At 41.3% G+C, this 11,579-nt stretch overlaps 1 pseudogene across 1 annotated transcript; it reads left to right on the top strand.

Moving 5' to 3' along the window:
• Window positions 1-31: 31 nt before the first annotated feature.
• Window positions 32-9,998, top strand: LOC309646803 (macrophage immunometabolism regulator pseudogene; annotated as a pseudogene). The gene has a single exon. The product of its transcript is annotated as a macrophage immunometabolism regulator pseudogene (transcript).
• Window positions 9,999-11,579: the final 1,581 nt, after the last annotated feature.

Raw genomic sequence — 11,579 nt, 5'->3', positions numbered from 1 at the left:
GAGATATATATATATATATATATATATATATATATACTTCCCTGGTTGCACAATGGTTAAGAAGCCACCTGCCAATGCAGGGGACACAAGTTTGAGCCCCGGTCTGGGAAGATCCCACATGCCGCGGAGCCACTAAGCCCATGCGCCACAACTACTGAGCCTGCTCTCCAGAGCCCACGAGCCACAACTACTGAGCCCACGTGCCACAACTACTGAAGTCCGCCTGCCTAGAGCCCGTGCTCCACAACAGAGAGAAGCCACTGCAACGAAGAGTAGCCCCTGCTTGCTGCAACTAGAGAAGGCACACACGCAGCCACAAAGATCCAACGCTACTAAAATAAATAAATAAACTTATTTTTTTAAAGTTTAGATGGAAAATATGTGGGATTATTAAAATTTAAAGAACATGTATATATAACTGAATCACTTTGCTGTACAGCAGAAATTAACACATTGTATGTCAATTATACTTCAATAAAATAAATTTTAAAAAAATAGGAGCCAAACTCATGCTGCAGAAACAGCAGTGGGGGGCAGGGGCAACAGCAGTGAAGGCTGAGGTTAAGCTCTGCAGGCCTGTTCTCCAGCTTGTAGTTGGACATCATCCCCAGCCTCTTAGCTTCGAGCTGGTTCTCCCATAAATATTTGCATAATAAACTCCTTTCCTGTTTAATCAGCCAGCACCAATTTCTGGTGCCACACAAAACGTTTTATGAAAACTCTTTTTGGGTTACCTATGAGAAGAATAGCTCAGTTTTCCAAAGCTACTCCGCTTTTATATTTAGCCCAGGCATTATTTGCCACATAATGTTACTTGTAGATTTTGATCAGTGGCTTTTAATTCAAAGTTAGATTGTGTTTCCAAAATATTAATGAAAATGCCATGAGTAAACCATGGAATAAGTTGTGTTCAAAATTCCAAATGTAATGGCTCTCGTAAAGAGAGGGCCCAATGAGACAAGATGTTTGGCTTTATATTTAGAAAAGAGTAAAGTTTCTGATTAGCAGTCCAGGGTCTCTAAGTCATACTCCAGAGGAGTCCTCCTTTAATTTTTATCCGTACGATAGGGATAACAAGACTGGTATTACAGGTATATTGTGAAGGACCTGAGCCCCACATCATTCATACCAAGCAACATTCTCTAAATTTTACAAATATGTAAGAATATAATGTAGGAGATGCAGGCAAATTTTACTAGGCCAAGGGGCAAAGGAGAGGGGAGGGGTGGTGGATATTAATCTAATCAAAGCTTGCAGAGATCTTCATTGATTATGGGTAAATGATCACTAGGCTTCCACCTTGATCTACTTTTATCACAGTCAAGATACTGGACACCTTGTTTAATGAAAGGAAATATTTTTTTTCTATAGCACACTGTTGACAAAGTAAGTCAACTTAGAAGAAAAATATTCCAGTAACTATCTCATCTAAAAGGAGGAGGAAATTATTTAAATATAGGCTTTGATGGGAAGAAATCTCCCTATTTGGTACTCCTGGGGTAATAAAGATTTTATTCTTGAAAGCCTAAACTAACAAGACTAAAATAGTTACTGGATACATTTACCATTCTGCATATATGACAAATAAGCAACGTGCTAGAGCAAATCCATGTCCAAAGGAATTGGTGTGTTTACCCAAAGGTTTATTGAACAACTACTCTGTGCCTCCTGCCAAGGTGATTCACAAGCAAAATCATAAAGAAAGTATAAAGTTGTCATCAATGCCTTCTCTCTTGGCAACTTCTCTGTCTCCTCTGGATAACCAGTTCCCTCTGCTGCCTCCCACTGTTCAGGAAATCCCACTATCACCATCACTATCCCCAGATGAAGCATACATCTCTGGCCTGCCTTTCCAGTTAGGTCTCAACCTCCAGATTTCTCTCCACTCCTTTTCCTACCAAGACTGACCTCTCTGGTGTGTCCTGGAAGGAAGTGCTCTTATCTGTGTTTTGGAGGGTTATTAGCTCCAGCTACCATGACAAAATACCACAGACTGGGTGACTTAACATTCATTTTCTCACAGATCTGGAGGCTGGAAGTCCAAGATCAAGGTTCCTGACTTGCAAACAGCTACCTTGCCTTTCTTTGGTGCATGGTATCGGGCGGGGGAGAGAGACAGAGAGAGCAAGCTCTCTGGTGTCTCTTTTCATAAGGACACAAATCCTATTGGATCTGGGCCACACCCTTGTGAACTTTTTAACCTTAATTGCTTCCTCAGTGGCTCCATCTCCAAATATATCCACACTGGGGGTTAGGGCTTCAACATGAATTTGTAGGGAGTGGAGACACACAAATATTCAGTCCATAACAGAGGGGAAACAGTTAACTCAAACACAACACATGATGAAAGGATTTCAACCCTCTGCACAGAATGCACCTTCTGGCAGGGAATAATTGCTTAATAACCATGGGAAAGAATTTCTAACAATTCAGGAGGGTGAGTACAACCTGCACTTACCACATGCTTCCTGTGTCTACCCGACTCCCCTGGGTGCAAAGGGCACTCTCATCCTGGTTTGCAGTTCCTGCTTCTTCAGCGTGGGTCATGAATATGCAGTAAACCTCTCCACTGGTGGCAGGGCATGTGGTCACACACTGCATCCCCAGACCTTCAGGCCACAGGCCATTTCTGGTCCTGAACCATGCCAGGGTTGCAAGTCCGCAAATAAAAAGGAGGACATCCTCTCCCCTGGTCTGGAAGTACACCATACAGCCATGCCTGGATTGTATTCCAAATTTTCTAAATCATTTATGCTTGTGCATACACAGCAACAGACAAACAAACTTCCATATTCTGGACCTCTAAGTTTTTCCTTCTATATTTACCGGCCTTTGGGGGAATTAAATTACATTATATTACCGTGTAGTAGATACACATGGTATTTAGAAATCTTAAAGGTGGGAGAGGGTACCCGGCTGGCGGCCTCAGCCCGGATCTCGGCGCCGCAACCCTGCACCTCTCCCGCCCTTGTCTCAGTCTCCGCGGCCCCAAGCACGGCGGAGGCAGCAGAGCTGTGGGCCACTGTATCTGGAGTAGAGCAGAAAAATTATTATGCCTGTGTTCCCTTGGGACGCATTAGAAATTGGACACTGACATCTTCTGGGATTTAGGCTGGAGTGTGCAGACTGGTGCCTGAAATGGAAGTAGATGTTAATGGAGGGTCCAGAAGTCCCCTGACCACCCTGCCCTTGCCCGTGGCCGAGGTGAGCTCCCGGGAAAGGCAGAGGCGGAGAAGCCCCGCTGCTCCAGCGCTCGCCGATGCGCCGGACTGTGTCAGGCTACCAGATCCTCCCCGTGGACTCTGTTTGGCTGGCTTCACGACTGGTGAGGAACTCCCGAAGTTAGCCCAGAAGTGCAGCGGAGGTGAAGAGAATAAGGGAGAAGCCGTGCCTTCCTTGCGCTCCAAACAGCTGGATGCAGGACTTGCTCGTTCCTGTTCCTCTCGTTTGTATAAAACCAGAAGCAGGTACTACCTGCAGTAGGAGAGTCCAGCCGTCAATGGCAGGAGGCGAAGGCAGATGCCCAGCCCAGGAGACAAGTGCACAAAATCTTTACCTTATGAACCTTAAAAAGGCCCTCCATGGGCCTCTGCCTCTTTGTCTTCTTAAAGGTAAGAGGGCTCACTCCAAATCTCTGGACTATCTCAATCTAGATAAAATGAACATCAAGGAGCCACTGACACGGAAGTGCTACAGTACCAGCTTCAACACTTAACCCTCAGAGGGGACCGTGTGTTTGCTAGGAATAATACATGAGTGACTTGCAGAGAGTGTAAACCAGTTTAGGTCAGCCTACGCTTGGCTTGAAAATTCCACTGTTGTACTCTGTACAGGACTGTTTACATTACAGATGGTTAAATCAACTAAGTGTTCCTGGAACATAAAAATTGGATCAAATTTTGAATACAGGAATGAAATCACAGGTACTTGAGGTGAAATCATTCTAGAGCATGCAACTGCAAGGAAAACAGAATGTTGACCATTAGTTTGCATAGCTTTTTAGCTAGGAAAAAAGGCTTTGTTACAGTAATATCATCTTTAAAATTCTGATACTCAAATTGGGAATGTTATCTGCTTGGTTGTTGCTGAATTGGTATGATTCATTAGAAATTTTTATCTTAAATATTCAAGTACTTCTTTAATCTCTGTATTTTACTATAAAATATATGTAATGATTTGTTTTATGAAATTTAGAACTTGAACATTGCTAAACTGGACCACTTTTTATTTTTAAATATTGAGTTTAAATATTTTATAACTGGTTTTGCACTGAAAAAATTAACATTTCAAACTGACAAGAGAACAATCTTTCTTCACTTGCCTCAGTAATATTGAGCAATGAATTTTTTATTTCCGCATGAAAAGTTATTGATCTCTGTAAATTATTTCTTTATAGCATTATTAAAGTGTGTCTTCATAAAATTAAATTTGGGATACAAAATATTTATATTACAACGGGTGGAGGGAAACTTTACCGGAAAATTTCCAACATGAAGTTTTCATAAGTTGAAAAAGTTTCCTTAGTGCTTATTTGCTAATTTAAAATTCATCTGGAACTTTAAAATGGAAAGGATTCTTTAAATTGGGGATTATAGGCATAACACTGTTTGCATCTGAATGTTCTGTAAGTGAATGGAACTCTAATAGAGGAATTCATGATTTCTACTCTCAAATGCTTAAACTAAGTATGAAGTGATACCATTCAGCATGGCACCGGGTCGTTTCAGTTTTACCTCTGTGCAGCACAGGCACTCACTGAAATTCCAGTTTCTAGGATTAGTGCAGGAGCCTAAAGTGCCTCTACAGTTTTAATGAGTTAATCCTGGATTACTTAACAATTTATGTCAATTGCACTGGTTTAATTTGTTGCTAAAGGAATAATGCCCTGGCTTTAGTAACAATTGCAGCTCAACTATTCCTGAATATATTTTGGGGAAAAAAATGTATGTAATTTACCTTTTGTAAAAGTTTCTATTTCTTTTTTTCTTTTTTGACTCTTGAAGGTGCAATTTATTACTGAATTGGCATTTCTGGCAGCGTAGACCTCCTTTTCTTCTTTTTTTTATGAATTTATTTATTTATTTTTGGCTGCGTTGGGTCTTCGTTGCTGCGTGCAGGCTTTCTCTAGTTGCGGCGAGCGAGGGCTCCTCTTCGTTGCGGTGCACGGGCTTCTCACTGTGGTGGCTTCTCTTGTTGCGGAGCACTGGCTCTAGGCACGTGGGCTTTAGTAGTTGTGGCTCATGGGCCCTAGAGCACAGGCTCAGCAGTTGTGGGGCACCGCCTTAGTTGCTCTGCGGCATGTGGGATCTTCCCGGACCAGGGCTCGAACCCGTGTCCCCTGCGTTGGCAGACGGGTTCTTAACCACTGAGCCACCAGGGAAGTCCAGTATAGACTTCCTTGTTTTAAATTTTATTTTGGAGGCTGTGAATTTCTAAGGTGTTAGCAGTCTTGCTTATAAAATAAGAACACCTTTTAATTAAATGAGTGGGTCATTCCTGTTGCAGTTGTGACTTTTCTTTGGCAAGAAAAAATGTCAAACTCTAGAGCAGAATAACTATTAGAAAACCCTAGGAACTCTTAATCAACGTTTATTATACTTTCACTGAGGCAAATCATGTGAAAGAGCCTTGGGGAAGTTGGCCCATATCTTACTGAGTTGATCAGATTTCTTGGTGGGCTGGAAATTTTCAGCTGTTGTACATTTTAAAGTAAATTGCACCATTGTAATATATTGTATTGACGAATGATCACTAAGATTAATTATATCTATACAGTCATTAGTTTGACAAGAAATAGAATCCTGTCAGATGCCAAAGAGTTGGGATTTTTACATTTAATGATTAAACACCATTATTTATTGACGATTTACCCTGTGGAACTGTATTATTTCTAACTATGAAATAAAAGGGTGATGTAAACACACACACACACAAAAAGAAATCTTAAAGGTTGCTTTGCTTGTACCTCAGAAACACAAAAGGAACCAAGATGATTACCATTACTTTTTTTTCCTGTCCTATTCTCACATAGGAATCTGAGCAAGTGCTATCTCAGCAGCTACCTAACCATAACAACTATTCTTAAACGTGAAAAAAAAAAAAGTCTTCCGGAAATTTTATTTACCAAATATCTATGCATTTACACTCAAAGAATCTCAACAATGAATTTTGTGATAATACTTGAAAAGTGGTTTTAGTTTTATAAAGTACATTATACTTTCTAGTAATTTGGCAATATCCCTGGGAATTTAGATAGTAATATCAGAATGCTACCTACACAAGAAGCCTAGTTCAATAATTACTGATTAATTGCAATACAATTATTTCTAAAAAGTGAGACAGAAAATTCAAGTGATTTGAGTATGGTTTCTTGTCCAATTAGTGGGCAAAGCTAAGAAATAAGATAAGTCCTCAGGTTTTTTTTTTTTTTTTTAAAAACTTAGAGAAATTTCTAAACACACAAAGGTACTATAACATAAACTTCATGCTCCCATCACCCAGTTTCAACAATTATCACCATTTTATTTTGCCAAACATTTCATCTTTCCTTCTCTGACTTTTTTCTTGTTGCAGTATTTTAAAGCAAATCCTAGATGTATTTCACCCATATTTCAGTATATATCTCTAATACATATTTTTATATGTTTATCTTTATATTTTATGTGTATTTGTAGTAGATCAACAGTTTCCAAAAAAGTGGCCAAAGGACTTAGACACCTAACAAAATATGCTAGTACCCGTCTTTCATTTTTTCCCTCTATGTATTTCTCTCCCTCAAAAGAGGAAATCCAAATCAATTTTAATAGGTCAATAAACAGAAAAGTAAAAAGAACAAAACCCAGTAATCTTGATGGCAGAAATTTAAAATGTCAGCTTTAAGGTTACTTTAAAACATTTCAATATGTTCCATTTCCATGAAAAGTACAAGCAAATCCCACTATTTTCCTCCAAGAAATCAGGTCCCTAGAAAAAGTCATAGTGTGGAAATTCCATTCTGGGTACTCCAAAACTCCTGAGGTTGTATAAAGTCTGCATATATATAATTTGCTATGGAAATTGTGGTGGTATTTAATAAAATATAAATTATTCCTGGGTGTCTCACCTTGTTAAATATTTATTTGGTATATAATTTAACAAAGGTTCTCTGATATTACTATTTTATGGGTTTATCAAATTTTTAATTTATTCTAATTCTAATATGGAATTTTAATTTCACACTCATTAAAAGGCTCCATTCACTACAGAGGCAAATAACTGACCTGTAGAGTAGCCATAAAGCCTGGCAATAGAGGCAACCATATATAATAAATGGTTTATTGATATTACATGACAATACATTATGTTTGTTGTCCCTCATTAACGATGCATAGTTTAGTGTGCTGGGCAGAATGGCAATGGACGGGATACATTAACACTGCATTTCTAGCAATCCTTGTACATACATCTGTAATGCATTGCCTCCAATCATTAGTCTCAAATGATACCTGGAATCCACAGAATCAGCAACACCTGGGAATGTTAAAAATGCAAATTTTCGGGACCTCACCCCAGACCTCCTGAATCAGAAACTTGGGCTCAATTGTCTGTTTTAATGAGCTCTGCAGGTGATTTTGATGCAAGCTAAGGTTTGAGAACCACAGGCTCAAATTATTTGTGCCTGATTTTTACTGAACAAAAAAAACAAACCAAAACCCCTGCCCTTTCAGCATACCCCAAGCATAGAGTTGCCAGATTTAGCAAATAAAAATATAGGACACCAGTTAAATTTAAATTTCAGATAAAAAAGTAAATTTTTAGTATAATCATGTCCTTGCAGTTATGTCCCATGTATATATCCCACTTATGCAAGGGATATATAAGTATCTCCATGCATACTTATACTAAAAAATTATTTGTTGCTTATCTGATATTCAAATTGAACTTTTCATCCTGTGCCCTGAGCTTTTCTGGCATCCATACCCAAGGGTGTTCTGATCTAGCCAGCATTCGGCATACTCCACAGGGCTATGTCACCCAATCCAGTTTTAGAAATTATCACCCCTACCAGCCTCTCACCCCTCTGGGGTCATATGCTGGTTGCTCTCCGAGTGACCATCCCTCGCCTGTCAAGAGCTTGCACACTGATTGGTGTATGTTTAACATGGTCGAACAGGACAGAGTCACCTATATTTATACTTGTGGCCACTCTGTAGGTAGAGATATTGAGTGTCAGCTGAAGACAAAAGCTAAAGAAATGTGTACCAAATTTCACCTAGCTAATTTAACTTATGAAAACAATTTTTTGTAGTTGTTCAAAGAGCTTTACCTTCACGCAAGATTCTGGATTTCAATAAGAAATAATTAACTGTGGATAAAAATGTTTTTATATTTCTTAGCAGAGCTGCATGCTGATGTTGGGTCCTTGCCTACAAACTGCCCCTATCGAAGTCAGACAACTAAAACCAAACAACTCTGAAATATAAATCCTTCCTGAATTCGTTTTACAGTTTTTTTTTTTTTTCATTTTTCAACTGTTACCTTGTTTTCTTTTTAAACTTACATGAAATGCGTAGATTTTAAATACACGATCCAATACGTTTAGACAAACACGTACCCCTGCTCCATCGAGACAGAGAACATTTCCTTCACTCTAGAAAAAATCCTCAAGCCCCACCCCCCAGCTCCAGAGGAAACCACTGTTCTGATTTTTATCACCATACATTAGTTTTGTGTGTTCTAGAACTTTCATGTAAATGGAATTGCTTTCACTTTCACATATTCAAAACATTTGGCTGCCTGGCAGGGAATTTATAATGTATTTTTATCTCTTTCTTTCCTCTGAAATGACCTGTAAAGCTCTAAAGTTAGGACCTCATGCCCCCAGCCTCAAGAGGCAGGAAGGGGGCTGGACGTTTTTCTGATCCGAGGGGAATTGACTAGAGGAAGGAACAGAAAAAGGTCAGCGTTCCCCGATGGCGACCTGAGATGGATCCCCAACGCAAGAAGCACTTGGGTCAGGGGACCGTGAGGGGCATCAAGAGAACACCTAGGAGCTGTGCCAGATGGAGAACACGTCCACCAGCCCAGTGGGCTCCGCAAGGCAACCACGCCATTGCCTTTACGGCAATGCCTATCACTCAGCCTCTAGTCCTAGAGCGGCTGCCTGTGTGCTCCAAGATATCTATAATGAAGACCAGTCTCTGTAGCGTCCTAGGACTCTTCTGGTGGGAAAGAGCTCCTGTATCTTTGGGGGCAGACTACACAATAATGGTACACCCTAAATTAAGGGCAGAGGAATGTAGATACCCCTGCTCCAGCTAATATAAGTTAAACATACAATTTATTTAATATTTTAGTGCTTTTCAAAGTACCCATTGGAGTACTACCTATTATTTTTAAAGTCTACTACCCAAACAGAACATAAAATTTTAAATGCCAGCAGTATGTAATCTAATTATATCCTCTAGGGAAAACATATTTGTATAATGTTCACTTTTACTTACATTCCTGGAGGATCCAAGGATGAAAAAAATATATAAATCCAAACAGACTTGTTACTGGTATGGTTAATTTATACAGTATATACAAATGTTATATTTGAGACAAATTTAGAAAAATACAAAGAATGAAATGCATTTTAAATGTACCCCCCCAGGACCTTGATGCTCATCACAAATCCTCACTCCCCCGACTTGTTCTCAGACTTCCAGAAGCTCCCAAAGGCAAACTTACCTGCAGATCCTTCCACGAAGCCGCCGAAGTCGTTCTTGTTCGCCAGACATGTAGTCCATCCCTATCAGGTCCCAAGGACCCTCACCTCTCCCGTGTCTGAGGAAGCCTCGTAGTATTGTCACACACGACACAAAGCCTTCCCATCTCTCTGCTGTCGGAGGCTGAGTCCTCCTGGAGCCAGTGCTGGCAGAGTTTGAGGAGCAAGACGCTTATTAAGGATGAACACCTGTGAAAGGAAGGGGGCGGAAGCAGAATTAGAGGATGCAGGTGAACAATGAGGCAGACCCAAAAAACATGGCTGGGAGCTCTGGGGTAAGAAAGCCCTGCCCCCTGCCCCCTGCCCCCTGCCCCCTACACCCTGCCCCCTGCCGCATCTCTAGATCCCTCTCTCTCCCATCACCAGATGCATGCAGCTCCAGGAAGGGTGGGACCTGGGGCCAATCAGCTCAGGAGAGGAAGCACACCTGAGGAGCTGAGAGCTGTAGAATTTGCTGACCACTGCATGAGCCCCAGCTGGACACCAAATCCTTCCTTGAAGGGAGATACAAGTACCTGGCCCTACTCCTCTCCTCCAACTCTCTGCAAGGGCCGTATGGATTTCTCTCCATCCCCCAAATCACCACGCTCTCCCTTATCTTGGAGTGTGTCCACTGCCTGGAACACTTCCCCACTGTCTGCCTGGCTGACTCCGGCTCATTCCTCAGATCTCATTCTTAGGAAGGACTTCCCTCCCCCACTCCTTTGTAACACTCATCTGGTTTATAATTTGCTTAATGCCTTTGTTCCCTGCATACACGCCCTCCATTAGAGCAAGGAGGATGCCGGGCTGGTTTTCGCCGTGTCCTCAGTGTTGAGCGATGGTGCCAAGCACAGAGGAAATGTTCAGTGTATATCTGATGAATGGATTACTTAACTAGATATACCTAGTGTTCAGTTTGGGTTCCCCCAGAAGCTGATCCTAAAGCAAGGATTCGAGGGCAAACCCTTTCTTTGAGACATGATTCCCGGAAACACTGCTGGGAAAGTAGAGGAGTGAGATCAGAAAGGAAAAGCAGCTAATTAATTACCCATCACCACTGTGGGCAACGAGCTTCATCCTGCTGGGGAAACCTGAGAACCAGCGCTGGACATGTTCCTTGACGTTACCCATCCAGAAATGAGTGACCGGTTACTGTATGATTCCATTTATCTGAAATGTCCAAAATAGGCCAATTCAAAGAGACAGAAAGTAGATTAATGGTTGCCAGGGGAGGTGGGGAGGGGAGGGTTGGGATTAACTGCTAACAGGTTGGGGTTTCTTCGGGAGAAGGATAGAAATGTTCTGGAATTAGATAGTGGTGTTGGTGGTATGACACTGTGAATATATGAAAAATCACTGAATTTTATGCTTTAATGTGAATTTTATGTTATGTGAATTATATCTCCATAAAACAAATTGATAAACAAATGAGGGAGCTGGGATATTTATCCATTAGCTCCAGTCCTTAGTCAGAGCTGCTGGGGGATGGAGTGTTTATTTCCAGAGCATTTCCAGCCTGTTCAAGTACAGGCAGGGACTTCCCTGGAGGTCCAGTAATTAAGACTCAGGGCCTCCACTGCAGGGGGCGTGGGTTCAATCCCTGTTGGGGAACTAAGATCCCTCACGGACAAAACAAAAAACAAACAAAACAAAACAAAAACAAACAAGCCCAGGCAGAACAGACTCTGAGACCAGGGCTATCTTCCGGCAAAGAGATGCACATACCAGCACTTTGCGGTCTGGAGGCAGGATGCACTGAAATGGGAGGGGTGAGGGGTTGCACGCAGGGCACAGATAGGGTTTGCTGCACTTAGTGAGAGAAGGACCTCTCACACCTGCCTGGCATGTT

This window comes from Balaenoptera physalus (genome assembly GCF_965194825.1).
Source record: "Balaenoptera physalus genome assembly, chromosome: 17".
In the NCBI taxonomy this organism is placed as follows: Eukaryota; Metazoa; Chordata; class Mammalia; order Artiodactyla; family Balaenopteridae; genus Balaenoptera; species Balaenoptera physalus.
This window is presented reverse-complemented; position numbering and strand designations above follow the sequence as displayed.